The following is a 5,946-nucleotide window of genomic DNA, read 5'->3' on the forward strand; positions in this document are numbered from 1 at the left end:
GTTAAACTGGAGGTTAAACGCCAGTTTCCTCTTTTCTCAGCTTTCATGATTCTGGCGTTTAACCTTCAGTTTAACCTTAAACTGAAGGTTAAACGCCACTTTCAGCTTTGGTGCCCTTTCTTGTTCTGGCGTTTAACTTCCAGTTTAAGGTTAAACTGGAGGTTAAACGCCAGTTTCAGCATTATATGGCTTGGCACATGTGATCTTCAAGCTTCCTTTATTGATTTTGTTGCTTCTTTGCTTAGCCTCTTCTTCCCTGAAATCATCCAAACAATTGCATCAAAGTCTTGCAAAATTTCATGAGAATTCTTCCATTCATAGCATTCAAGTAATATAACTAAAACTCATGGAATTTGCATCAAAATTATACTGCTTGGATGATTCATTACTTTGTTGTTCATTTAACCATTCTTGGTTACTTTAAGCTCAAGAAAATGCATAAAACAACTAAAACTAACAGAAAAATGCTAGTGAAACTAGCCTAAGATGCCTTGGCATCACAACACCAAACTTAATACTTGCTTGTCCCTAAGCAAGTCCTGAGATATTTGAGAAGAAAGGATGAACAGAAAGCAATTACATTGGCTATATTAGCAAGCATTTGAAGTTCATTAGAAGGGTTTTATGCAGAAAGTTGTAGCATCACTTTTTCATTCTTATCAGGGAGGATTATCACTTTTTCATTGCATCCATCAAACACTGCTATGGCCTCTTATTATTCTTATGTCCTTGGCACTTTTTCTTTCTTTGTTTTTCTTTTTCTTAGAGCTCCTTTGCTCCTTGTTTGCTCAGTGTCATGTGTTGCACAAGCCTTTGGCATTTTCTTTTTCTTATCAGTGCAGTACACATATCCACTACAGGCATTTTAGTTCACATTTCTTCTTGAGACATTGGTGCCCAGCACCTCTTTGTGTAACTAAATGTTTTGTAGCTAGGTTGCTCTTGATAATGGACTTTTGGTTGATAATCCCGGGTTAGTTAACCCAAGTTACCAAGTGTTGAAACACTCCACAGAACCTATTCATCCAAGCAGATCCTAGTACATAAACACCACAGGCATATGTCTCAAAAGTTCAAACCATTGGTGCCTAGCTTTATTTTCTTAATTCTTTTGCTTTTTGGTTGCCCTTTTTCAGTGGCTTTTCTTCTTCTTTTTCTTTCTTTTTCATGGCCAAAGACATTTATTCATCAAGATTCATAGACAGTATTCAACTTCTACACAAAAATTGATAATTCTACACTCAATTTCCAGTGAGCTAACTAAACAATCAAGCATGCATACCACCACTTAATTCTACTTGATTTGTCACTAATTGAGCCAAGTTACTTTTGTTCAAACTTTTCTTTTAATTTTTGGAAACAGAACAAGCATGGCAAGCATTTGTTTAAGAAGGTGAAGTTATATCCAAACATCTAGGTATTCACTTTATTCAAAGCAGTAAACAGACTAACATACTAAAAACTTCACATTCCAGAAAGATTCAACAATTACAGTTTAAACCAGAACAAGCATGCTTTTGTTTGCCTTTTAAAGAATGGTCAAGGAGCAACACCACCTTGTGAAATTTCTTGTTTTCTCTTTGCTGCCAGGAAACAATTTGATTTCTCCTTCTTCTCCTAGTTGTTGCTTCATGTTCTTTCTAAGATCCTTGTTCCTTTCCTGCAAAGAGTGATGAAGTTGCTTGCTTCTCAAGCACTTGAGTGGTTAGCTCAACTATATATGGGCAAGTGTCTGAGTCTTAAGTTGGTGTGTGAACACCAAACTTAGCCTCCTACTCACTTCTCTGTTCTTTGAATCCTTGAGTTTTCCTTGGAATGAAGTTGCTGCTAAGGATTTTAAGCATTTCTGTGATTGCTTAGAATGGTTGTTCCTTTCATATAACTCAAAGGCTGTTGTGTTCAGTTGATCTTTATGGTGGAACACCAAACTTAGAGTCACACATTCCCCTTTGAATTATTGATCCACAAATCCATTGTTTGGTGTGAAACACCAAACTTAATTCTTTGCAATGCACAGAAACTACTTTACCCTTTTTATTGAAACAAATAAAAGAGACAGCAAAAGAGTATTACCTCAGGTTGGGTTGCCTCCCAACAAGCGCTTCTTTAACGTCACTAGCTTGACGGTTGTTCCTCAGTTGTATCCTCCCTCACTGCATTTGCATAAAACTCCTTCACCAGGTTGATGTTGATTTTAGTGATTGGCTTAGTCAAGAGCTCCCACTTCCTCTTTTTGATCTTCTCCCAAATACCTGGAAACTCATCCTTTTCAAGGTCAAAGGGAACCTCAGCTAGCACCCTTTTAGGTCTCATCCATTCGGCTTGAATCTCATGGAAAACGGATTTGTATTTCCATGCATCAAATTCCCTTTCCTCCTCCATTGGCTCCTTATCCTTTCTTCTTTTGTGGCTAGATGAGGCTGCCATGGGTTCCTTAGTTTTGGCAAGTGACAAGCTAAAGTTGACAAGGTGAAGTAAGAAAGAAGTGGGGTGAGATTGTTTTCGGCAAGAGCTAGTTGTGCTATGATGAAAGGAATGTGCAAGAAGGAGATTTGGTGGTGTGGAGCTCGTTCCCTAATTGGTTCTTTATAGAGCACGCAAGTGAGAAATGGACGGCTAGGGTGATTTGTGAAGGATAGCTTGATGGTAAATATATGATTTAGGGAAAAGGACGAATTGCTTTTCACTTTCTTGGAAGTAGTCTGGGTGCATTAGGTTGTACATGTAGCTATCTTTTCATACAGAACTTCCCTTTTGACCAAGAACCGTGCCTCACCCCTTTGTCTTCTTCCTCCATTCTTATCTTTCCTTTTGTACCTGCACAAACAAACAAATTTGCTATTATTTTTCGGTCCATGTGAATAATGAATAGTACTTGCACATGTTTTTCATTCATTTTGAATTGTAAATCAATGATTGTCTTCATGAGCTTATAGCCGTGATTTTTGCATGTATGCACACTTATTAATGGACACCAAACTTAGTGTTTGGTAATGTCTTCTGATGATATGAAATCCATGTTGGTTATCCTTAATAATTGTGCATAATTCTAATAAATCATAGTCACTTTGGCTCTTTGATCCTAAACAATTTTACCACCTAAAGTAATTGAAATCAAAGTATTAAAACGTGCAAATGGTATACTTGTCATGAATTTCTAAATCCAAAGGAACTTCTTGCTTTTCATTAACTGTGTTCAAAAGGAACACCAAACTTAATGTTTGGTTGTGCACCTTGAAAGATTGAATACAATTTGAATAAGATTTGGGGTGCCTTCGGGCACACCAAACTTAGAAACCAATTGTATTTTACATGCAATGTTTAGTGCACCTTATCCACAGTTGTTCCTGAGGATTCAAGTTCATGCATAAGAAACCATGCTTTATTAGATGCAGAGCAAAACAATAAAGAGTAAGGATACTAAAGCATGGGTTGCCTCCCATGAAGCGCTTCTTTAACGTCACTAGCTTGACGGTTGTCCCTTGTTAGGGTGGATTGTAGTGCTTGATGTCTTCTCCTCTTACTATGGAAACATCCCCATTTGATTCCTTCATGATTTCCAAATGTTCCATAGAAAGAACTTTCTTGATTGTGAACACTTGAGGGAGCTGAGAAGGAATGGGTTTGAGGCCAGGTGGGATTGGCAGATAATGACTTGATATCACTTTATCTCCCGGAGAGAAACCTTCAGTGGGAATTTTCTTGTTTCTCCACCCTCTTGGCAATTTCTTTCCAATTCTTCCCTCTCTCTTGAGGATTTCGTCATTGACCCTTATGCTAGGAGGGCCCTTTTGATCTGTTTCTATTGACTCTTGTGGCTTTAACTCTTGCAATTCTTGTTTGCCTTCAAAGGATTGTTTTAGAGTTTCAGCTGCTAGATTGCTTTTCTCCAAACACAGATGGCTACTATCATCCTTAGGCTTTTCAGGCTCTGGTTCAGGCTCAGATACAGGTTTGAAAACATGGAAAATGAGCTGTTCATCATGTATTCTCAAAATGAGCTCTCCTTGTTCTACATCTATGAGCGCTCTAGCAGTGGCTAGAAATGGCCTTCCCAGAATGATAGGGTGTAGGTAGCTTTCCTCCATGTCCAAAATGACAAAGTCTGTGGGGAAGAAATAATTTCCCACTTTCACCAGCACATTCTCAACTACCCCTTCAGCTTGCTTTTGCGTTTTGTCAGCCAGTTGTATGATTACATCAGTGGATCTCACCTCATTCAGTTGTAGCCTTCTCATAAGAGTCAAAGGCATCACATTTATGCTAGCTCCTAGATCACAGAATCCTCTGTCAATTTTTGTTTCCCCGATGATGCAGGGGATATGAAAACCACCTGGGTCTGTTTTCTTAGATACCATATCCTTCTTGATGAGTGCACTGCATTCTTTGTTCATTATTACAGTTTGTCCTCCCTTCAAAACTCTTTTCTTGCTCAGCAATTCCTTCAAATACTTGATATGTGTAGGCATCTGCTGGAGGATCTCAAGAAAGGGAATATTGATGTGGAGAGACTTAAATGTCTCTAAGAACCTTGAATATGTTTTCCCTTTTTCACCTACTCCTAACCTCTGAGGAAATGGTGCTTTTGGTTGGTATGTTCCCAGCATGCCTTCCTTTTGCAATTCTTTGGCTTGCTCAGTTTCACTTTCCTGCTTAGCTTCTTCCACACCTTCTTTCAAGACTTCTAGCTCCTTTTCTGAGGGTCTGATTCCTTCTTCTTCTGAGACTTCTTTCAACATGGTGATGACCTTGCATTCTTCCCATCTCACTCCCTTTTGTTCCCCTTTAGGATTCTTTTCTGTGTCACTAGGGAACACTGCAGTTGACTTGGGGGCCTGTTGAGATAGCTCTCCTACCCGAGACTCCATCCTCTTGAGTTTTTCACCATGGTCCCTTAAGGTAGCTCTCACATCATCCCTGAAGCTTTTCAACTCATTTATGTCCTGACCCATGTTTGCTAGTATTCCTTCTATCCTGTTTAATTGATCTTGAAATTGTTGGTTCGGATTAGATTGGGCAGGTTGGTTATTTTGGCTATGATATGGTGGTTGGGAGTAAGTGTTTTGTGTGGCTTGGTATGATCTTTGGTTGGAGTTTTGGTATGTGGAATTGTTATGTTGGTTGTGGTTGTAAGGTTTGTGGTTTTGTGGTTGGGTTTGTTGGTTTCCCCACCCAAAGTTTGGGTGGTTTTTCCATCCTGAGTTGTAAGTGTTGGAATGTGGATCATATGATTGCCTTTGTTGGTTTCCCACATAGTTGGCCTCTTCCCAATCACCTCCTTCAATGCTTACTTCCTCTTGATCTTGTGTGTGTATTGCAGCCACTTGCTTTGTGTCTAATTTCCTTGTGAGCTCTGCTAGTTGCTTGGCAAACACCTTGTTTTGAGCTAGAATTGTATCAACATGGTTCAGCTCCATGACTCCCTTAGTGTTGTGTCTCTCTGAAGCATAGTAGTACTCATTCTCAGCCACTGTCTCAATCACTTCAATGGCTTCTTCCACCGTCTTTTTCCTGTTCAATGAACCTCCTGATGAATGGTCTACAGCCTTCCTTGATTCATAAGAAAGTCCATCATAGAAAATATGCAATTGCACCCAGTCAGGGAACATGTTTGGTGGGCATTTCCTTGTCAATTCTTTGAACCTCTCCCATGCCTCATAGAGCGTCTCACCATCTTGTTGTCTAAAAGTCTGAACCTCAGATCGAAGCCTATTGACCTTTTGTGGGGGGTAGAAACGTGCCAGAAACTTGCTCTCCACCTCATCCCAGGTTGTTAGGCTGTCCCTTGGGAATGATTCCAACCACTTAGCTGCCTTGTCCCTAAGTAAAAATGGGAACAAGAGCAGTTTATAGGCATCTTCCTGGACTCCATTGGACTTCACAGTGTCGCAAATTCTCAGGAATTTGGTGAGATGTTGGTTTGGATCTTCATTAGCACTCCCACCA

The 5,946-nt window shown here is 39.6% G+C and overlaps 1 non-coding gene across 1 annotated transcript; it reads left to right on the forward strand.

Moving 5' to 3' along the window:
* The first annotated feature begins 5,607 nt into the window (after positions 1–5,607).
* LOC130964522 (small nucleolar RNA R71) lies at positions 5,608–5,711 on the forward strand. Its single transcript, XR_009080612.1, has one exon. It is a non-coding gene; the product is annotated as a small nucleolar RNA R71 (small nucleolar RNA).
* The last annotated feature ends 235 nt before the right edge of the window (positions 5,712–5,946 follow it).

Source organism: Arachis stenosperma, chromosome 2, assembly GCF_014773155.1.
Source record: "Arachis stenosperma cultivar V10309 chromosome 2, arast.V10309.gnm1.PFL2, whole genome shotgun sequence".
NCBI classification, from domain to species: domain Eukaryota; kingdom Viridiplantae; phylum Streptophyta; class Magnoliopsida; order Fabales; family Fabaceae; genus Arachis; species Arachis stenosperma.